Source organism: Colobus angolensis, unplaced genomic scaffold (genome assembly GCF_000951035.1).
Source record: "Colobus angolensis palliatus isolate OR3802 unplaced genomic scaffold, Cang.pa_1.0 Scaffold141, whole genome shotgun sequence".
NCBI lineage: Eukaryota > Metazoa > Chordata > Mammalia > Primates > Cercopithecidae > Colobus > Colobus angolensis.
The window spans coordinates 6,186,601-6,211,545 of NW_012114500.1; the positions used below are offsets into that span (position 1 = coordinate 6,186,601).

At 33.7% G+C, this 24,945-nt stretch overlaps 1 pseudogene; it reads left to right on the forward strand.

Moving 5' to 3' along the window:
- Positions 1-24,249, forward strand: part of LOC105506932 — a 127,879-nt pseudogene extending 103,630 nt beyond the window's left edge.
- The last annotated feature ends 696 nt before the right edge of the window (positions 24,250-24,945 follow it).

The following is a 24,945-nucleotide window of genomic DNA, read 5'->3' on the forward strand; positions in this document are numbered from 1 at the left end:
GTGGAGATTGCTTTCCCTGTTCACCTATTAAATGTAAAAAGTGTACCAGAAAAGTTAAATATAACACTTAAGTGGAAACTCAGCAATATGAATTAGACCATCCCCAATAGAGGCGAGAAGCCGACAACAGCACCCACTTCAGTCACAACAGGTGGTAAATTAAGGGCCACAAGTTGAGTTGAACATCAGAACAGCTATTGGGACTGAATCTCCTGAGAAAATATCTTAATTGAAAGGAATTTATCTGGTGATAGGGTAGAGCTGAAGCTTCAGATTGTTATCAGTAATTATATTGCATAGTAGCTGCCATTGTTTAAATGTGTCCCCTTATAGTTATGTGTTAAAAATTCATTCAAAATTGTGCTAATATTAAGATGTGGTACCTTTTTGCTTGCCCTTGTGAATAGATTAATGTTGTTATCACGGGGTTGGCTTTCTTACCAAGGGAGTGGCTTCCTCATAAAAAGGGAGAGTTCCCTTCCCCCCAATCTTGCCCTCTCTTGGCCTTTTCGCCATAAGATGAGGCAGCAAGAAGACTCTTGACAGATTCCAGCCCCTCGGTCATGGATGTCCCAGGCCCCTTAACTGTAAGCCAATGCATTTCTGTTCATTATAAACTACCTAATGCATAGTATTCTGTTACAGCAGCACAATACAGACTGAGACAGAAGCCAAGGAAAAATTAATACAGTACATTTTGTCAAAAATAGCTGAAAACATTTTGAGTGCAATAGTGCAAAAAACAGTCAGGAAAAACATTAATGGCAGATATCCCATGAAAACATTATGCTTCTATTTTGAAATTATTGTCCATCTTCATTAGCAATAACCACTTCAAATAAAATACTGGAGTCAACATTGCTATCAGAAAATCTTTGCCAGTGGAAAAAAAAATGGTTTTATTTGAAGCTTGCATTTGGGCTGTTGGGAACGGTACCAAATAAAACATGTATTATTTGAAAGATGTGCTTTAGAGCAAATACTATTTAAGAGTTATTTTTGATTTGTTACTTATTTGTTTTAAAGCGATTATCATTGACAGCATGGTCAAAAGGCATTTCTTAAATATACCTGGGTTTGTGTACTGGATCTACTCCATATGATATTTTATATTAAACAAATACTCTAACCACTGTTTCTTCTCTACAAGGAAATGCATTTAATGACTACTTTACTTTTGTGATCCTAAGAAATTATTATAGGTTATAGCTACTGTGAACTAAGCCACAGTTTACAATACTAAATTTATTCCAACAATGGATATTTTTGACCAACTTCCACTCTAGGCACTTAACTCATTTAATACAATAAATATTATTACTAAAAAAATTCTGTAAAATCTACAGTCTCTCTCTCTCTCTCTCTTTCTCTCTCTGTCACACACACACACACACACACACACATACACACATGCACACACATTTCTGTGTAATACTAATAACCCCAGCCTCAGGAAAGGTCATGGACAGTTGCTAACCAACGTTGACAGACTTTTTAAATCCAGAAACATAAAGTTAACTTTGCTAGTTAAATCCTTACATATTTGGCTGTCTATAATAATTAATATCTCCACACTTTCTGATGAAGTTACTCTGAGTTAAAGATCTCAAAGAGAATATATAACATGGTTGTTATTTTGTTTTATTTTCTTGTATTTATAAACAGAATAGCATCATGATTATGCATAATGGTCATGGAAATACACATGTGTGCACATGCACACACACACACTCACACACACACAGATACACAGATACACACACCCTATTCCTATCCAGAGAAATAAACACTTTAAGATCAGTATTACAACTGTTAGAGATCTGCCATAGTAAAAAGAGCTCTATTGAGAAATATTAAGTTACATGAGATTCCAATGCTCATTAATTTTCTAAAATATTACTCATGTTAGAGAATTTTTAGTTAAAATATTCAACTAAGTTTCTTAAACAAATTATCATTTAATTTTCCAAATATCAAAGCCACCTTATGGCAGTCAAAACTGGTGATCCTAATGCTTTTCCTCAACATGGAAAGTTTTTATTAATTCAAAAAATATATGGTTTTGTGATATTAATCACATCTATTCCATTGACATGACTATTTGTTTTTTTTTTTATTTTTTTTTAGTTAATGGGTACAATGTTAAGATTTTAACCAATAAAGGAGCATCAGTGAACTAGAGTAGTAAATGAAAATATAAAAACATTACAGAAGTGTGATTATTTAATATTGTATAGAAATGCCTTACATAATCACACTGTGCCTTGGCAGAATCTTTTTCATGCTCTATTCATAAGCACATTTTAGTTGGTTTGATACATGTTGAGTTTAATAATGTTTCATAAATATTTCTAGAGCTGACAATAAGAGAAAGTGAATTACTGATACACTTTAAAGACAAGCAAGCATCCTAAAACTCCAAAAATTAACTCAATGTGCAAAACTACTGTTTGAAGAAAACATGTAACTTTTTTTTTTTTTTGGGGGGGGGTATTGCTCTACAGAGAGGGACAGCAGGAGAGACAAAAGAGCTGGAATTTATATAACAGAACGCTGGAGATGAGAAAGCTGTTGGAAGACAGGGCTTCAGAGATCTGCAGAGGAACTCCTCCAGGTCTGAGTATTGATCAGTCCTCCTCATGCTTTTATCAAAAGTGTTTGTGGCAACAGCATAGACACACAAGTAAAGATAAGATATGATTCCATCCGGCTGTTATGGAGATCCAAACCTAGTACTGGTCTTACAACCTATACTGAAGAAATTCACGTTGCTAAACACATTGAGTAGAATATACAAAAGGGTCCTGCCTTAGGTTTGTGGAATAACTAGCCCTAAGCCAGAGTTTCTCAAATTCAACTTTTTTGAAAAATTCAAATATTTGAGTTTAAATTCAAAAATTTTAATATTTTAGGCTATGATTATTTGTGGTTGGCGGCCTGCCCTAAACATTATGAAATGTTCAGCAGCATCCATGATATCTAACCCCTAGATGTCAGTTACGTTCATCCCTAACTTTTGAAGATCAATTTTGATTACAAAATTGATTACAGGTGGGGCGTGGTGGCTCACACCTGTAATCCCAGCACTCTGGGAGGCCGAGGTGGGCTGATCATGAGGCCAGGAGATTGAGATCATCCTGGCCAACACGGTGAAACTCCATCTCTACCAAAAATACAAAAAATTAGCTGTGCGTGGTGGCGGGCGCCCATAGTCCCAGCTACTTGGGAGGCTGAGGCAGGAGAATAGCGTGAACCTGGGAGGTGGAGCTTGCAGTGAGCCGAGATCGCGCCGCTGCACTCCAGCCTGGGTTACAGTGTGAGGCTCCATCTCAAAAAAAAAAGAGAGAGAGAGAAAAAAATTGATTACAAAATCCAGACATTGCCAAATATCTTCAAGGGGTAAAAAAATTGCCTTTATTAAAAACTACTATTCTAGAATGAACACTTCTATCACTTTGCCTAAAAAACTGTTAAAGCAAGAGCCAACAGGATCAAACCATTTTCAGTTAACAACTGCAGACTAGAACAAATTCCGTGAATATTTACAAAGACACAAAATTACCCAGCCCATAACAAGGTAAAATTCACAATATTTGCTATTGAATTTTAGCGATTTTTAAAAAGAATTCCAGATATGCACAGAATCAAGAAAATGTAATTCAAGATAATGGGATAAATCAATCAAAAATTACTCAGAACTGAAATAGAGGGAGGCTAGAAATGACAGGCAAAAAAATTAAAACAATTTTTGTTTCTGTATTATATATACATAACGTAAAGTAGGGGCAGGGAAAATGGAAAATGAAAATTTTAGATTGATTTTCTATAGCTGAGAACTACAGTGTCTGAGATATACTAGATGAGATTAAGAACTTAATAAATATTGCAGAAAAACAATATTACATTCAGAATACAGGAATATAAAGTAGTTAAATAAGGCACTGAGAGAATAGAGGGGAAAAAAAGGAAGAGAGCATCAATAAGTGGTAGAAAGATGTCAAGGAGCCAACTGAATGTATATTTTGAGAGATCCAAAGAAAAGGAAAGAGGGAAAGAAGAAAAAAGTATGTTTGAAAAAATAATTGGTGAATTATTTGTAATATTTTATGAAAACTGTAAAGCCACAGATCTGAGAAGCTCAACAAACCCCAAACACTAGAAACATGAAAATAACCATAAGAACTACATCATCTTCAATTTTCTCAGTATCAGTGATAAGAGAACATCATAAATGTAGCAGATATAAAATACAATGTTATATAAAGAGGGGAAGAAAACGTGACAGTAGCAGAAGATTTATCACTGGAAACAATGAAATAAGAAAGAGAGTAGATATCTTGAAACTTGTTTTATTTTTATTTTTTATTATATTTTTTTCTTGAGATGGAGTCTCACTCTGTCAGCCAGGCTGGAGTGCAGTGGTGCCATCTTGGCTCACTGCAACCTCTGCCTCCAAGGTTCAAGCGATTCTCCTGCTTCAGCCTCCCGAGTAACTGGCCCGCCACTGTGCCCAGCTAATTTTTATATTTTTAGTAGAGACGGAGTTTCACCATCTTGGCCGGGTTGGTCTTGAACTCCTGACCTTGTGATCCACCAGCCTCGGCTTCCCAAATTGTTAGGATTACATGGGTGAACCACTGAGCACAGCCAAAACTTGTTTTATAAAGAGTTTCATTGTACAACTCCACATCGGCAAAATAATCTTATGAAAATTAAGGTAAAGTACCCTTTCAGACATACAAAAGCTGAGAAAAATTATTATAGACAGTAATTCAATATAAGAAATGCTTTTAAAATGTCCTTTACACACAGAAAAATGAGACCTGTAGGAAATTTAAATCTGTAAAAATTAATGAACATTATTTGAAATAATTGCATATGTAAGTGTATGACATTATTTTATTATTTAAAATATAAATATATGTGCAAATTAATTAAAAGTAATCTTTGAAGGATGATAATTTAACCAAAAATACTTATAATGTAATATTATTATTACACTAGCCCCACAACTAATGGCTGTTACAATAATAATGACAAAATAATAGAATTGGACACTAGAAAAGACACAGATTGGCAGTGACCCCGTGGCAAGTTCTGTTAGTCAATAGTTCAACCAGGAGAACACTGACCAGCTGAGAGCATTTTTTTATACACATATTAATCTTAAAGACTATGCCTTTTTCTTATTTACTCTTCTCTATTCACTCCCAAACTCCCAACACAATTTCTCTTTCTTTTGCACCACAAACTCCAGGCTCTGATTGTTTCACTAGTGAATTATATTAGATATATAAGAAAGAAGTAATATTGATTTTACACAGAATACTCCAGAGTTTCAAAGGGAAGAAATACTTCACAACTCATTCTATAAAGTCAAACTTACCTGATGTCAAAACCAAAGGCCTTACAAAAGAAAGAAAGAAAATAAAGAAAGCAAGCAAGAGGGAAGATATTGATGCAGAAACAGTATGGGATGACATCTAACATTATTTTTGACAAAAATTCTCAGCAAGTTAAGAACAAAAGGAAACTCTTTTAACCTGATTAATGGAATTCATAAAAATCCTACAACTGAGACTATTCATAAAGGAAAGTATGTACTGCCTTTCTCATAAGATCAGAAATAAGGTAAATAATGTCCACATCCACTTTTAGCACTTCCTGTTTCTAGCCAAGAATTTACCAAAGAGTCTATCCATTCCAATAAGGGAAAACCAAGACAGTGGGTTTGGCGGAGATAGTGATGATGACAGAGGCAGAGAGATGGAGAAGGACACAAAAAGAGATGGAGAGAAAGCAGAGAGACGCAGAGAGAAAGTAGGGAGGACAATGCCCAGATTGGAAGGGAAGAAGGAAAAAAATCTTTATTTAATGACAAAATTATTGTCTATGTACAAAATCTGATGGAATATATAAAATGTATTTTAAAATAATTTTAAAAAATGGATTCAGACCCAGACTTTATATGCTTCACAAAAATTAACTCAAAATAGATTGTAGACCAAAATGTAAAGTGTAAAACTAAAAAATCTCCTATAATATAATGTATGAAAAAAATCTAGAGGACTTTCATTTTGGTGATGACTTTTAGAGATATTAGTAACACCAAAGATATGAAATAAATAATTTATAAGCTCAAGTACATTAAAATTAAAATTATCTGCTCTATCAAAGATACTGTCAAAAGAATGAGAGGACAAGCTACAGGCTGAGAGGAAATATTTTCCAAAAGGCATATTTGACAAAGAACTGTAATCCAAAGTATGTAAAGAACATTTAAAACTCAAAAATAATAAAATGGACAACTTGATTAAAAACTGAGCCAAAAATCTTAACAGATACCTCAGCAAAAATATATACAAATGGCAAATAAGGATATAAAAGATGCTTCACATCAAATATGTCATTAGAAATATATAAATTAAAATAACAATGAGATAGCATTACAAACAGGATAACCACTATTAGAATGGCCAAATCCAGAACACCAGCATCACTAAATGTTGATGAAGATATGGAGCAACAAGAACTCATACTGCTGAGTGAAATGCAGAATGATACAGTCATTTCTAGAAGACAGTTTAGAAGTTTCTTACAAAACTAAACATACTCATAACACACAATACAGGAATTGTATTTCTTGGCATTTTCTCAAAAGTGTTAAAAAGTTTATGTCCATGCAAAAATCTGCACATAGATGTTTATAGTAGCTTTTTTCATAATTACCAAAACTTGGAAACAACAAAGATGTCCTTCCATAAGTGAATGTGTAAATAAATTGTTACATCTTCATAATGGGGTATTATCCAGCACAAAAAAGTGAGCTACCCAGCCACAAAAATACGTGGTGAAATCATAAATGTATGTTATTAAAGGAAAGAAACCAATCACAAAAGGATTACAATTACATGACATCTTAGAAAAGACAAGTATGGAGATAGTATTAATAAGTCAATAAAATCAGTGATTGCTGGGGTTTGAGAAGGAAAGGGATACAAAGGCATAGTACACAAGATTTGTAGGGCAGTGAAGCTACTTGTATGAAACTGTAGTGGTGGATATGCATCATAAAAATGTGTGCAAACAAACAAAATGTACAATGTCAAGAGTGAACCCTAACTCTAGGTAGCATGATTTGTCAACGTATGTTCACCAATCATAACAAAATTACTACTGTGGTAAAGGATGTTGATAATGGCAGAGGCTATGCATGCATGAAAACAGGGTATATGGTAAATCACTGCACCGTCTACTGAGGTTTTCTGTGAATCTAAAACTTCTCTGAAAAATGAAGTCTATTAAAAATAAAAATGAATGTCTATTAAGGGAATCCCAGCATATTTTTTAAAATTAAATTTTGTTATGTTTTAAATTTTTATGGTTATATATTACATGCATATATTTATGAGGTACATAAAATGCTTTGATAAAGGCACCCACGTGCTATTTTTCTATTGGTGGAAATTGACAAACTGATTTTCAAATATGAATGTAAATTATAAGAACTTAGAATAGTCAGAAAATAATTTGAAAAAGAAGCACTAACCTTATCTGATTTCAAGATTTATGTTAATCTTAACTAAGGTTGTGTTACTGGCATAAGATGGACAATTTGAATAATGGGACAGAGGAAAGAGTATATAAGTAGCCTTAATCATATATCGACAACTAGTTTTCAACAAATGTGTGAAGGCAATCCAACAATTGAAAAAATAAGCAGTCCTTTCAGTCCTTTCAATTGAAAAATGTGGATGGAATGATTGAATATCGTGTTTAAAAATGAACTTAGACCAACTTTGAATCATGTACAATAATTGACTCATAATAGATCATAGACCTAAATGTAATGTCTAAAAGTATACTCCATGTAGGAACAAAACATAGGAGAAAATATTTGTGACTTTGGGTTAGGTGAAGAATATTTTAAATATGACACCAAAAACAGGATCCATAGAAGAATATACTGATAAGTTATCTCTTAAAAATATTATATATCCAGTGTTCAATACATATTGTTAAGAGAATGAATAGACAAATCACAGACTACAAAAAAGTCAAATAAATTATTTTCAATTTTCAAGCACTTCATCATCATCATAATCTAAAATTATTTATTTATTTATTACCATATGTCTGGTACTGTACTAAGTGTTTTACATGCATTATCTCATTAAGTTCTTTCAGCAATCCTATAAGGAAGATAAAAATTTTCTCATTTCACACATGAGTAAAGAGAAGATTTAAAGAATTAGATAAATTGTTTTGGGTCAAAAAGATGAGTATCTGAATATAATTGCCTAATTTTCACTTTCTCTAATACTTGATACAATAAAGCCCCATAATTAATGGCTGATATAACCATAATTACTGAATGAATTAGACACCAAAAGGACAAAGATTGGCATCACTCAACAAGTCAGCAGAAAGAGCTTAGTCAAGGATTGAACTGGTCACAAACTTCCCAGCCTAGAGTATATTGTGTTATATGTGTCAATCCTATGTAATTAGCTTATTTCTTATTTGCTGCTTTCTCTTTCACTACCAAAATTCCAGTTAAATATCTTCCTTTCCCTGTTTTTCTTTCCAGAAAATTGTCCTGAATTGTCACTTAGAATAAATCTTAATTCCCCAACCATCACAGTACTTGACAGGTTCTCATAAGCTCTTAAGCATGCATATGGAAAAATACTGAAAAATGGACCGAATTAACTTTTGTGGCTTTTTCCTATTTTCTTTACTTGGGAATAAATGTTTATTCACACCTATGCTCTTTTTTGTCGAGAGAAACAGAAGAACTCATGAAATTGAATCTATTCTGACTAAATCCTTCACAGAGAATTTTTGAAGATATGATTAAGATAAAGACAAATACAATTACTTAGTGACTACTATTATGAATAAAATTATTTAGAAAACCTCTATGCTCAGATGGTTTATATCTGTTTTTCATTCTCCTGAGTAGTTCCCACCATTTTGAACATGTTAATTCAAGGTGAATTTCACTTTCCTAATAAAATTGTATCTTAAGAAATAAGAAATAATATTTCCTAACTGTTCCAAAAGACTTTCTTGAATTATCCCCTCTTCCAAACAGCATCTATTTCATTTCATATTTAAGTTCTAAGCAGTCTTCAATCATATTTATTGAAGTATGAATTGCATTACTTGTCTATATTCTGTAAAATATCAGCTGACTTTCTCAAGTGGAGCTCTCTTTCTTTGCTTCACAGAATCCAAGTAATCAAAATACACAATTTTTTTTCCTGATGTTTATTTGATCTTTCTGAAGGGATTTTATCTGACTGTAAAAATTGCTTTTGGTTTTTATTTTTTTCGATTCAAATATTCTAGTAGAAATCCTGATATTCACTAAATAGGTTTCACATTGCCAGTTTTATATTTATTGCAGTGATCATTAGACTAACTGACAAATAAAAGAGTCAACTACTTGCCCAAGTTTTGGAATCTGGGCGGGGGAAGCCTTACTTATCCATCTAGTTTTCAGGTATTCCTAATCCTAAACTCAGCCTTATTAAACTTCCAAGTCTGTGTGCCAGGGAGACAGTAACAGTGATTTACTGAAAACACTTTAAAAGAGATAGATCTTATACTCTATTAAGGGACATCTTAATAGATGCCCAGAATATATAAGTAGCCAATTTGCTTGTTACATACAATAATCAATTAAACTAAAACATAAAAATAAAGTAAAATCTCAATAGATAGAGATGCATATGAACAATTTAAGATGAAGAATTTAACAAAAAGAATGTAAACAGAAGAAAATGTGTTTATCCTCACCAGTAACCAAATAATTATAGCTAGGTTAATTTCCCACCTGAAAAATTAACTAATTAACTTAAATTACTACTGAGTATTATTATTAATAATACTTGATGGCCAGGTGCTGTGGCTCACGTGTGTAATCCCATCACTGAGAGGCCGAGGCGGGCGGATCACTTGAGGTCAGGAGTTTGAGACAAGCCTGGTCAACATTATAAAACCCTGACTCTACTAAAAATAAAAAAAAATTAGATTAGGTGGGTGTGTTGGCACACACCTGTAGTCCCAGCTACCTGAGAGGCTGAGATCAGAGAATCGTTTGAACCTGGGAGGTGGAGGCTGCAGTGAGCTGAGCTGAATTCACACCACTGCACTCTAGCCTGGGCAGCAGAGTGAAGCTCCGTCTGCTTAAATAAATAAATAAATAAATAAATAAAATAATAATGCTTGATGGCAAGAATGTGATAAGACTGTTGTATAAACATTCAGCCCTTCATTTATTTAAGTCATTTACGGAGCACATATAAAGTGCAATAAGCCATGATGACACATCAGTGAACAAGAAGAAAAGGTGTTTGCTTTCATGGAAAATATGGTTAATCACAGAAAATATTAAACAAATACTTAGCTGAAAATACTTATCAAAATTCTTACAATCTTAAAATATATATCTTGCCCATTCGAATTCAAAAAAGTTTAGAATTTGAAAATTTATTGCTGAAATTGAATTGTCTCACAATCACACATGCAATATGTATATAACTCATAAGTTTTCCTCTTTCTTCAGATGTAAATGATATTGATTAATTAATTGATTAATAGAGGTAATTGAGATATCTTGATTGCTCCAAAATAATTTAAGGAATAATAAAAGTTATATACGGAACCATATTTATTGTCTAAATATTTTAAATGCTCTAGTCTTCTTTTGTGTTGTCTCTTTAGATTCAAAGATAATTCAAGTCAATGATCAGGCATAGAAAGGAAACAGAAAGAGCTACAGAGTTTGTTAGAAACATAGTTTAATTCATGATTTTTTACCCTGATTTCTTTCAATGTTTTATAGCATTCTCTAGGAAACATATTTTTAAAATTAGAAAGCTCCATTCACTATTAATTTTCAATGTTGGGGATGTAACAAATCTATGACTTGGTAGCCTATTGTGAGAGAGGCCATATGTTGTTGTGTGGATGATAAGAGCACTCACTCTGAGGTCAAACAACTTTGTATTAAAATCGCAGCTCTCACATTTTCTTGTGTGAAATAAATAATTTTTTAAACTCAGTTGACTTTTCATTTATGTGGTAGCAATAATAGTAATGTAGATTACATCAGGGCAGGTATTATTGTTTTGTTTATCACTGTATAATTAGTGCCTAAAACAGTTTATGGAAGCTAGTACCATGCCAGTTAAATATTTTAGAATAAAATAAATAACCAATTAATGAACAACATACTCTAACTCAAAATATTCATGTGAAGATTAAACTGTAATGTCACTAAATCGTTAGGCGTTATTCTGATCCAACATTCCACTTCCTTTATTTAAAGGCCTTCGAGTTTACAGAATGTATTTCATGTTCCTGGATGTTTCACTCTGCATTAGTAAAGGGTATGTAGAGAAGTTACTTAAGTTTGTTGATGTGATTGTGTAAATGCCAATTCTAAATTTTTATAAAAAATATGAAATGACAAGACAACTCTAATTACAATAATTCACTCACATGTGATACTGGATTGAGAGCTAAAAAAGAAGAGTACAATGAAGTTTCTGACAGTGATTTCAAAGCGCAAAAATGAAAGCATTTATAACTCATATTATTTGGGGAAATCTATTATACTTAACCAAACAATGAGGAAAGTCATATTCAAAACTAATACGTGATTAATAGAGTCTCTTAAGACATTAATACTCTTAAATTACATATGTATAGCATGAATCACAATAATTCCAACTAATTTTTCTTTAATGCTGTTATTTTTTATACACTGATACATGTCAGACATATTTAGGACCTGTATTAGGCTGTTCTCACATTAGGATGCTGTAAGGAAATACCTGAGACTGGGTAATTTCAAAAGAAAAGCGGTTTAATTGGCTCATGGCTCTGTAGGTGGTACAGGAAGCATAGTGGTGTCTGCTTCTAGGGAGACCTCAGGAAACTTTCAGTCATGGTAGAAGGCAAAGCGGGGTCCAGGTGAGTCAAATGGTGGGAGGAGGAGCAGGAGATGAAGTGAGGAGGTGCCACAAACTTAAAACAAAGAGATCTTGAAAGAATCCACTCACTATCATGAGGATAACACAAAGTGGATGATGCTAAACCATTCATGAGAAATGAGCCCTCATGATTCAATCACCTCTCACCAGACCCACTTCCATCACTGGGTATTACAATTCAACATGAAATTTGGTTGGGGACACAGATCCAAATCATATCATTACAACCCTGACCATTCTTATGTCTCATATTCTCACATTGAAAATTCAATTATGCCTTCCTACTAGTTTCCCAAAGTCTTAATTCATTCCAGCATTGGCTTAAATGTCTGAAGTTCAAAGTCTCTTCTGAAACTAGGCAAGACCCTTTTATCTATGAGCCAATAAAATTAAAAAAAAAATATTTACTTTCAAGATACAATGAAGATACAAGAATTGGGTAAATATTACCATTTCAAAAGGCATAAATCAGCCAAAAGAAAGGGACTATAGCCTCATGCAAGTCTAAAACCTAGCAGAACATTCATTAAAACTTAAAGCTCTGAAATAATCTCTTTTGACTCCACTTGCTATATCCAGTGCACACTGGTTCAAAGGGTGCACTCCCAAGGCCTTGGGAAGACCTGCCCTTGTGGTTTTGCAGTGTTCAGCCCCTGCAGGTGCTCTCACAGGTTGTAGCTAAATGCCTTTGGTTTTTCTACACACAGTGTGCAAGCCACCAGTGGATACAATGATTATATACAATATAGCATTCTGAGTTCTGGAGGGTGGTGGCTTTCTGCTTGTAGCTCCGCTAGACAGTGCCTCAGTGAGGACTCTGTGTGGGGTCTCCAATGCCACATTTTCTATCTTCACTGTACTAGTAGAGCTTGTGTGTGAGGGCTCCACCCTTGCATCAGGTTTCTGCCTGGCACCCAGGCTTTTCTATACATCCTCTGAAATCTAGGTGGAAGTTCCCAAGCCTTAACTCTTGCCCTCTGTGCACCCTCCGGCTTAATACCAAAAGGAAATCATGAGGAAATCACCAAGGCTTATGGCCTACATCCTCTGAAGCAGCTGCCCCAGTTGTACGTGTGCTCCTTTGAGCCACAACTAGAGATGGAGTGGCTGGGATGCAAGGAAGAGTGTCCCAAGGCGTGCAGGGCAGTGGGGCCCTGGGCCTGGTCCGTGAAATCATTCTTCCCTTCTAAGTGTCTGGGCCTGTGGTGGGAGGGGATGCCATAGAGTTATCTGAAATGGCTTTGAGGCTCTTTCCTTATTGCTTTGGCTATCATGCAAATATCTCTAACAAGTAGTTGCTCCACAACCTGATTGAACTCTTCTAAAACTAGGCTTTTCTTTTTACCATATGGCTAGACTGCAAATTTTCTAAACTTTAATGCTCTGCTTTCCCTTTAAATGCAAGTTTCAAACTTAGGTCAATTTTCACTCATGCATTTGAGAATAGGTTGCTAGAAGCAGCCACAACACACACGTAACACTTTGCTGCTTAGGAATTTTTTTCACCAGGTACCCTAAATCATCACTTTCTAGTTCAAACTCCAGAGATCTCTAGGTCATAGACACAATTCAGCCAACTTATTTGCTAAGAAATAACGCATGTGCCTTTTGCTCCAGTTCTTCATTTTCATCTGAGCCATCCTCAGGCTGTACTTCCCTGTCCATATTACTATCAGCATTTTGGTTACAACCATTTAATCACTCTTTAAGAAGTTCCAAACTTTCCCTCATCTTCCTGTCTTTTTTCTGAACCTTCCAAACTCTTCCAATCTCCACCTGTTGCCCAGTTTCAAAGTCATTTCCACATTTGCAGATATCTTTGTAGCAATGCCCCACTCCGTGGTATCAAATTTCTATATTAGGCCATTCTTATATTGCTATAAAGAAATACTTGAGACCTAAGAATTTACAAAGAAGAGAGGTTTAATTGGCCCACAGTTCTGCTGCTATACAGGAATCATGATGCAAGCTCTGCTTGGCTTCTGGGGAGGCCTCAGGAAGATTCCAAATATGGTGAAAGGCAAAGGCGAAGCAGGCACGTCACATTGCCAGAGCAGGTGCAAGCGAGGGATAGGGGAGGTGCCACACAATTTTACACAGTGAGATCTCATGAGAACTCACTCACTGGCATGACGATAACACTAAGTGGATGTCATGAAAAATCCACCTCCATGATCCAGTCACCTCCCACCAGGCCCACTTCTAACACTGGAGATCACAATTCAAAATGAAATTTGGGTGGGGACACAGATTCAAATCATATCAAGACCATAGAAGGTTTCAAGATAAAGAGGTTCATCATCTTAATAAATGTATTTGTTACTTTAAAATCTAAAATAAATACTGTTTTACAAAATATCCAAGCTTTTAAAAATACATTAAAAATAGACATAATTATTGTTACATGATTTAAAAATAAAAAATCCACACATTTTAATTTGCTTTAGATCCACATGTACTACCTTAGCCTAAATTTTAAAATCATGATTTTTTTAGATACAAATTAATTACATGGCCTTTTAATTATCAACTTAAATAAATTCAAGTTTTATAAATATATTAGAGCATTACATATGAAGTAATTCATAACATAACTAGGTAATAATCATAGAAAGCATTTTTACATAGAAGTTTTACAATAAAAATGTCACATACCAACATAATTGTTTTAATATTACTGTTGATGTTTTTAAAGAAAACTTAATTTATTGAACTTGAAAAAAAATCTGTGACTTTTTATCTATATTCATATATTTTTTTGAGACGGACTCTCGCTCTGTCGCCGGGGCTGGAGTGCAGTGGCCGGATCTCAGCTCACTGCAAGCTCCGCCTCCCAGGTTTACACCATTCTCCTGCCTCAGCCTCCCGAGTGGCTGGGACTACAGGCGCCCGCCATGTCGCCCCGCTAGTTTTTGGTATTTTTTTTAGTAGAGACGGGGTTTCACCCTGTTAGCCAGGATGGTCTCGATCTGCTGACCTCGTGATCCACCCGTCTCAGCCTCCCAAAGTGCTGGGATTACAGGCTTGAGCCACCGCGCCTGGCTATATTCATATTTTTAAAGTTATAATTGACATACAGTTCTCTGCATTCTCTCTTCCATAAAGTTGTCATTTTGTTTTCATGAAAGGGTAGAGTGTGCATACTTTTAAAAAATCTGCCATCAATGTCTTTAAAATAAAGTTCTAATAAAGTAGGTATACAAGAAACCTATGATAATTATGCAAACAGTATTTATATATGTAATATAATTATAATATATGTAAAATATAATTATATATCTCAAAATGTTGGTATTATAGCTGTGAGCAATCGCACCTGGCCCAAAATAATTGTTTTGATAAATTTCAGTGAGTGACAAGACAACAGATATACAACTTAATGAAATCAGAAAACCAATTCACAAAAAACAAGATAAATTTTAGAAACAGAAATTATAAAAAGAAGCAAACAGAAATTCTGGAGCTAAATAATATAATGGGTAAAATTTAAAAATCAATAGACAACATCAACAGCAATCTGGAATATTCTGTGAATTCAAACATAGGCATTTGAAAGAAAAAAGAAAAAAACAGAATAAAAGACAATAAAGCAAGCCTGTGGAATTTATGGGACACCATCTAGAGAGTTAACATTTGTGTTATAGGAGTAAGATACGATAAGAGAGAGAAAAAGAGACAAAGAGCTTTTAACAATGGCTGAAAACTTCCCAAAGCTAAGGAGAGACACATACATCCTGGAACCTGAATCTCAATGGTCCAAAGAGGTTCAACCCCAAGAAAACTTTACCAAGACATATCATAATCACATTTTCAAAGACCAAAGATAAACAGAGACTCTTGAAAGCAACAAATGATTTTTTTTTCTCACATATAATGGATCCCCATAAGGCTGTCAGTGGAATTTTCAGCAACAAACTTTGTAGGCCAGAAGAAAGAAGAATGCTACATTCAAAATGCCGGGGGTTGGGGGGGAAGCATGCAACTAATAATACTGTCTTTACTAAAGATAAAGACCTTCCCAGAGAGAGATAAAGCTGAGAGAATTCATCATTTCTAGACCTATCTTGCAAGAAATACTAAAGGCAGTTCTTAGAGCTAAATTAAAAGGATGCTATTAGTAACATGAATATATATAAAACATAGAACTCACTGGTACACTGGTATAATTAAGTACGTATTCAAATTGTAAAGACTCTAATACTATAATAGTGGTGTGAAAATAACATATCTTTGGTACAAAGCTTAAAAAATATTAAAAATAATTATAGCTACAATAATTTGTTAATGAATAAACAATATAAGAATGTAAATAATACAAAAAATATAAAATATGTGTGGGAAAGCAAGTTGTAAAGTTATTGTGTGTGATCAAAGTTAGGTTGTTATCAGCTTAAAATATAAGATGTTTCAGGTAAGCCTCACAGTAAGTACAGAGAAAAAGCTATAATATATACATAAAAGTTATAGAAAGGCGTTAAAACATAACACCATAGAAAATTATCAAATCACAAAATAATCTAGTGAGAGGAACAAAGGATATACAAAACAGAAAACAATTAATACAATTGAAACAGTAAGTCTTTACCTATCAATGATTAGTTTAAATGTAAGTCAAAAGAAACCCAACAGCTCAATTTTAAAATGTCACACCCAGTGCTGTGCTCGCTACAAGAGAATTATTTTAAGAGCACACAGAGGCAGAAAGTAAATGGATAAAGAAAAAAATCTATGCAAATAGAAACCAAAGAGAGCTATACTCATATCAGATAAAATATACTTTAAATAAAAAACTGTAAAACAAGACAAAAACCCTTAGTTATTGCATTAAAATAGAATTCAACTCTTCAAGAGGATGTAACAATTGTAAAAATATATGCTTCCAATGTTTAAACAATTAAGCATATGAAGCAAATATTAATAGATGTGAAGGGAGAAATAGCACTAAAACAATAGTAGAGTACTCCAATACCCTACTTTAGACAAAAGATAAGTCATCTGGAAAGAAATTGAACAAGAAAACCTTGGACTTAAAGTACACCTTGACCAAATGGTCCAACAGACATATACAGGAAATTTCATGTAACAACAGCAGTACATACATTCTCCTCAAGTGCATATGGAACATTCTCCAGGATAGACCATGTATTAGGTTACAAAATATGGCTTAACAAATTTAAGAAGATTGGAGTCAAATCAAATATATTTTCATTATGACTCTGGTATGAAATTAGAAATCAATAACAAGAAGAACATGGAAAATTTACAAATATGTGTAAGTTAAACAGCATTTCCTGAAAAAAAATCTATCAAAAAAGAAATAAAAAAATTTAAAGATACTTTGAGACAAATAAAAATGGAAACAAAATATATTAGAGTTTATGAGAGCAATTCTGAGATATAAATTTATAACAATAAATACCTGTATAAAAATAACACATGCACAATCTAACACTACTTTTTCTCAAGGAATTAGAAAAGAAAGAACAAGTAAGCCTAAAGTTACTAGACAAAAGGAAGTAATGAATAACAAAGCAGAAAAAGAGTAAAATTGAGACTAGAGAAAAATGGAAAATATCAATGAAATTAAAAGTTGGATTTTTAAAAATACGTAAACAAGATTGGCAAACCTTTAGCCAGACTAAGAAAAAAAAAGAGTAGAGACTGAATAAATAAAATCACAAATAAAAAGGAGATATTAAAACTGATACCATAGAAATACAAAGGATCATAAGAGGCTACAATGGAAAAATTGTATACCTACAAATAAGGTAGCCTATAAGAAATGGATAAATTCCTGAAAACATTAATCTACTGAGACTGAATCCCAAAGAAATAGAAAATTTGCCCTGACCCGTAAGTAAGGAGACTGAATAAGTAACATCAAATATGTATAAAAGAAAATCCTAGGACCTGATGGCTTGTTGGTAAATTCAAACACACATGTACAGAAGAATTAACCAATCCTTTTCATACTCTTTCCAAAAGTTAAACACAGGATAATTCCAAACTCATTTTATTAGTCCAACATCACTCTGACTCCAAGGCCAGACAAAAACACTACAAGAAAATTCCAGGCTAACATTTCTGATGAACATGGGTGGAAAAAATGTTCAACAAAATACTAGCAAACCAAATTCAAGAGCACATTAACAGAATCATTTGTCAAGATCAAATGAAATTTATCCATGGTATGCAAAGAAGATTTAATGTATGCAAATTAGTAAATATGATACACCACAATGACAGAATGAACAAGAAAAGTTACATAATCATTTCAATATATGCAGAAAATATTTGGATAAATTCAGCATGCTTTTATGGTAAAAACTCTCAACAACTTAGGTTTAGAAAGAGTGTACCTCAACACAATAAAGGCCATCTATGAGAAACACACAGCTAATATTATTTCAGTAGTGAAAAGTAGAAAGCTACTCCTCTAAGATGAGGAATGAAAGAAGGACGCCCAATCTTGCTACTTCTAGTTAACTTTGTACTGGAAGTTCTAGCCAGAGCAATTAAGGGAGAAATAAATACATAAAAGGCATCTACATCAGAAATGAAGAAGTAAAATTATCCCTATTTGTAGATGACATAATTTTATATGTAGAAACCCAAAAAGACTTCACAAACACCTGTTAGAACTTATAAGCAAATCCAGTCAATTTGCAGGATAACCAATATACAAAACATAGTTGCTTTTTATTAGCCAATAATGAACTATTCAATAATTAAGAAAACAATCCCATTTATAATATCATCAAAAGAATAAAATATGTAGGAATAAATACAGTCAATACAATGAACTAAAAATTATAAAATATTGATGAAAGAACAAAAAGTTTGTGTACAGCAAAATGGAAAGTCAACTTATGGAATAGGAAAAATATTTGCCAACCTTATACTGATAAGGAGTTAATATCAAAACTATTTAAGGAACTCATACACCTCCATAGCAAAAAGCCAGATAACCCCATCATAAAATGAGCAATGAATGGATCCAAATAGACATTTTTCCATTTTCCAAAGAAGACATAGAAATGGCCCACAGGAAAATCCAAAGCACTCAATAAAACTAATTATCGAGAAAATGCAAATCAAAACCACAATGAGAAATAACCTCCTGCAGTAATCTTCCCTGAAATAGGTGAGGAAAACACTTTATGTAAGTCAATATCACCCAGGCTTAGCATTCATTACTTAGAGGGCTCCTTAAACTGCAGATTTCTGAACCCCTCCCCTTGTTTCTATGAATTAGTCTGTCTGGGTTGGTACCAGGAAATTTGAATTTTTAACAAGTTCCTAAGTTATTACTTATTTTTAAAACACAAATTTATTATTTTACAGTTCTGCATGTCAGAAATCTAAAATGGGTTGGCAGGACTGTGTTCCTTCTGGAGGCTCTTGAGGAGACTCTGTTGCCTTGCTTGTTTTTCAGTAGAAGGCATAGTGACTGCTTGTATTCTTTTGTTCATTAATTACCCCATTTTCAAAACACGGTGTCTACTAATATCTCTCTTCTCTCTCTCTCTCTCTCTCTCTCTCTCTCTCTCTCTCTCTCTCCCCCCCCCTCTCTGTCTCTCACACACACATACACACACACACACATACACACACACACCCTCTCTCATGCTCTGTCTTTTTCAGTGTTACCCCTGCTTCTGTCATCACATCTCCTTCTCTAATTCTGACCCCCCTCTCTCTGTCTCTCACACACACATACACACACACACACATACACACACACCCTCTCTCATGCTCTGTCTTTTTCAGTGTTACCCCTGCTTCTGTCATCACATCTCCTTCTCTAATTCTGACCCTCCTGCCTTTCTCTAGTAAGGATCATTGTGATTACACTAAGCCCACCAGGACAATCTTTTGAAGTCCTTAACTTTTGATATGTATTGTAATGAATTCAGAGATTCTCAGAGTTAGGACATGGAAATAACAGTTTTGAAACATTATATTATATTTGTAGGTACAGAGGTAAATTAGAAGCAAAACTAAAAAAATTTTTCCATTTAGCTTTGACTTTTAGTGAGACAAGCAACTACAAAACCTTGGCTAAGTCATAGACACATTTAAACATTTACTTCATTGTAGTAGAGGGATTGATCTAGTTATTTTTAAAATATCTAACAATTCTTCATGTTGTGATTATATAACTAGAGGTTACCTCTGATTTTTTATGACATTCATAGGTAAAAATAGATGTTGAGTTTTAAAATACAGATAGTACAAAACTCAGAATTTAAAACAAATCTCAGTATATATATATATATATATATATATATATATATATATATGGTTTCTTTCATGAATAAATTGTATAATTAATCACACTATGTTTGCCTAAAAATATTATCCTTTTAGGGAAAAAATATGTGTTAGACGATATCTAGCATATAATCAGGCATGTAGAGATCTCAGGATTCAAAAGGATGTATCAAATGAAATGCAATACATTGCATTTTTTATATAGATCCTTCGAATTCTATGTCAGAAAAGAGAGAAATGGCTTATCCAATATTTAAGCAGAGACAAATGGTATATGAAGAGGGCTTATCAGGGCAGTGGAGAATTGATGAAAATTGGTAGGGGCATGAGTAAAACAAGTTTGAGACTTTGTAAATTTTTCCCTAGATGGTGGATTTCTAATCAAAATTCAAATGGAAAAAGGATTCCATCAAATAATCTAGTTCAACATTGGTAATACCATTCACAAGGAGAAACACAGTGACACTTTTCATTTAGTAAAATTTGTTTTACTAAATTTCTTAGGGGGATGAATCTACTAAACGACTTTCAAGGCCGTTAGTTTAATCACGTCTGTTTATTAATGCAGGATATATGGTTTCAGTGTTTCTATTCAAATATATGTCAATGTGAACTTTGCTGTAACAGCAAACTGGTGTTTTCAGTATATTTTAAAATGTATTAATCACCACTAGAGGGCAGGGTTATTTCTCAATATTCCCTTATTTATGAAATTAACAAAATAATTACATCATACTAATATTTTTGTTAAATTTTCTGAAAGACAATTTCTATATGATGATATTTTGGGTTAATTTTATTCTAATGATTTTTAAGACTTCCTTTTAAAAAAATCTCATCCATTCTATTCTACTTCATGAATTATCTTAAGTACATTAAACATTTAAAAAATTCATAGTCAGTGGACAGATACCATTTTGAACTTAACTGTGAAACCTTGTGCCTACTAAAACTACAAAAAGTAAATATACAGGAAAACAAAGGATACATAGTGAAATTACAATATATGAAATATTAAATGTATATTAAATGATATGTAACATATTAAATATAAATAATACTGTTAAAATATTATTTTAGATTCAACATGGCATTATTTTTTTAAATTACTGGCCATTTTGTTGAACCCCAAGAATAAAAATGATAAGACAGTCTATTTTAGATATTATTCTCTTTTAGAAATCTTTTACTTCCCTTTGCAGAACTGAATTATGTGCTTCTGTACTTCCATCTGAGATTGTAAAACATTATGTTAGAATTACTCACATACTCTATGTCCTCTCTGGACTTGTGAACTCCTTAGGAATGGATTCAAGATGATGTCAACACTTTATCCCTGAATGCAGACTTCACCTGCCACTTTATAGTAGATAAACACTCAGTGGAAATATGTGGCTATACTGTAACAATGGTAGAAAAAAAATGAAAATTTAATTATTTACTATGATAATACCTGTACTGTGTATTATTTTATCTTATTCAATTTCATATCAAAATAATATTGATTTTAAAATGATATATGAGCTGGGCGGGGTGGCTCACGCCTATAATCCCAGCACTTTGGGAGGCTGATGTGGGCAGATCACTTGAGGCCAGGAGTTTGAGACCAGCCTGGCCAGCATGGTGAAACCTCATCCCTACTAAAATGCAAGATTAGCTGGGCATAGTGGCACATGCCTGTAATCCCAGCCACCTGCGGGGCTGATGCAGGAGAATCACTTGAACCCAGGAGGTGGAGGTTGCAGTGAACTGATATCACACCACTGCACTCCAGCCTGGATGACAGAGTGAGACTCCATCTCAAAAAAAAGAAAAGTATGGAGAAGAGTGAACCAACAACAACTTGATTATCAATTAAGGTTGATTCAGTAAGCATTTCTTGAGGACCTAATGTGTTCCTTATATTATGCTCACTGGGGGCATAACAAAATGAATAAAAAGTTTATGCCTTTAAAGGACCAATGAATAGAAAAACAGATACAACTGATAATTCTAATCTTTGTAATAAAACATCTTGGCCAACTTATAATTGGTCTTCAGGTTGGCTAAGGTAGAAATGTCAAGAAATGTCAAATTTTAGGCAGAATATGGAGACAAGGGACCCCATTATACTATTGGTGGGAATGTAAATTAGTACAGCCATAATGGAAAACAGTAAAGAGGGTCTCAGAAAACTAAAAATATAACTACCATATAATCTAACAATGTCACTACTGTGTATATATCAAAAAGAAATGATATCAGTTTATATTATAAAATGCAGAGTCTTCAGAAACTAAGACTTTTTCCCCACATATTTATGTTCATGTTCAGCTTTATACTGATTTATCAAAATTATGGACAATTAATATGAAGATACGGCCCGGCACGGTGGCTCAAGCCTGTAATCCCAGCACTTTGGGAGAACGAGACGGGCGGATCACGAGGTCAGGAGATCGAGACCATCCTGGCTAACACGGTGAAACCCTTCCTCTACTAAAATACAAAAAAAAAAAAAAAAACTAGCCGGGAGAGGTGGCGGGTGCCTGTAGTCCCAGCTACTCGGGAGGCTGAGGCAGGAGAATGGCGTGAACCTGGGAGGCGGAGCTTGCAGTGAGCTGAGATCGGGCCACTTCACTCCAGCCTCGGCGATAGAGTGAGACTCCGTCTCACAAATATATATATATATGAAGATACATTTGAAGCAATAGTCCTTAATGATTACTCTAAACAGGAAAGGAAGTAAAAATTCGTGGTGCTAAGCAGATTGGGGAAAAATATATCAGTGGATTAAGAATAGAAAACTTATTACAGGAGTATTTTAGTAATGCATATGGAAAATAGCAAAAGGACCAGGAAAGGTAAAATATTATCGTTAGAGAGAGAATGAAACTTTCTGTTTCAATGTTAATCAGCTATCTGATTAAAAGAAGAAGGAAAAAGTACTTATCATTGCTACCAGGATATTCCATAGAGTAACAGCTACCTTTTGAGAGTGACTTAAATCTGTCTGTTCTCATTTATATAAGGACTTTATTTTGACTTTCCATTTTACCACATTGTTTACCACCAGCAAGAATTAAAATTGATGTATATCCTCAGGGACTTGCTATTTTAAAGTGTGGGTATTTTCTATCTATCATCTATCTATCTATCTATCTATCTATCTATCTATCTATCTATCTATCTATCTATCTATGTTACATCATCTATATAACATACGTTTACTAATATATAGTTATATGTATATGAGACAAACTTGATAAGACAGTTTCTTTACTTCTTATACATTCTCCATTCTAAGAATGAAATGTTTACTCCTCTGAATTTAGCAACCCTTCTTATGGCTTGTGAACACTGCGAATGATTGGCCATGTCCTTGAGTACCTTAACTAATACAGGAGGGTAAATATTTAGAGCAATATATAGGGATTTAGTTTGTGATCCCCATTCTTCTAAAGTAATATAAATATTTACAGTGTACTTATCCCACAGTGTCTGTCCTAGGAGTGAACATAATGAAACAACAAAAACTATTTTTTAAAAATAGTTATCTTCAGACTTCACTCTACTTACATTCAAAATTGTGACTTAAATAACACAATGTAGAAGATATTATGGCTTCCTAACATCTCAGAATGCAATAAAACATAATCAGTCTAAATATGGCCAACAATCCTGAACGAGAGACAAATATGAAATTAGGGCTATGAGTAATTTATACATAGTTTAAAGGAAAAAAAGTTTATTTTTTAAAAGCCCAAGTGGAAAAAATAGAAAAGTGGTTAATTATAATTCTTCACCTTATTCCCCTAAGTGTAGAGAGTCAGCATAGTAAATTTAACATTTTTTATTAATACAATATGTCATATACTCCGCTAGTATAGAAAATGCAAGTAAACTGACCTTAAATCATCCTGAAGATTTAAGGTCCATCCGAAGATTTAAAGTAAGAAGATTAAAGGTAAATCAATCTGAAGTATCGGATTAGCAGAAGAGTAAGATATTGTAGCATAGCCTCTGTTTTAAGGCTAAGAAAATTATATAATTTTGGTTTCTCTCTGTTTTATTCACAGTACTGATTTGAAAAAAAAATAAAAAGCTCTGAATTTGAATATAAGGAAACAACATCTCAGAAACTAGCTAAGACATTGATATTACTCTCCTTGCTATAAACTTATCTGCTCTTGAAAATATTTCTGGTTCCCCTACTTGGCTGTGTTGATATCAGTCCTATTAGGTTAAAAAGAAAGCAAAACAAAACAACAACAACAATTTTAAAAAAAGGAAAGAAAAAAGAAAAAAAAAGAAAAAAACTCCCATAAAAGTTGCTTGCAGAAGTATGTGCTGCAGAGAGTTTTTCACCTTGCTTGGTCTGGTTCAAGGAGCAAAATGGGAATCCTATCCTACCACATACCTTTCCGACTCACTCTTAGAGAAGCCTCTTCTGTGCATTAATCCACTATGTGCTCATCACTACTGTTGACCTTGAAGAGGTTAAAATATGCTATTCTGGGCCGGGCGCGATGGCTCAAGCCTGTAATCCCAGTACTTTGGGAGGCCGAGGCAGGTGAATCACAACAAGGTCAGGAGATGGAGACCATCCTGGCTAACACAGTGAAACTCCATCTCTACTAGAAATACAAAAAATTAGCCAGGCGTGGTGGCGGGCGCCTATAGTCCCAGC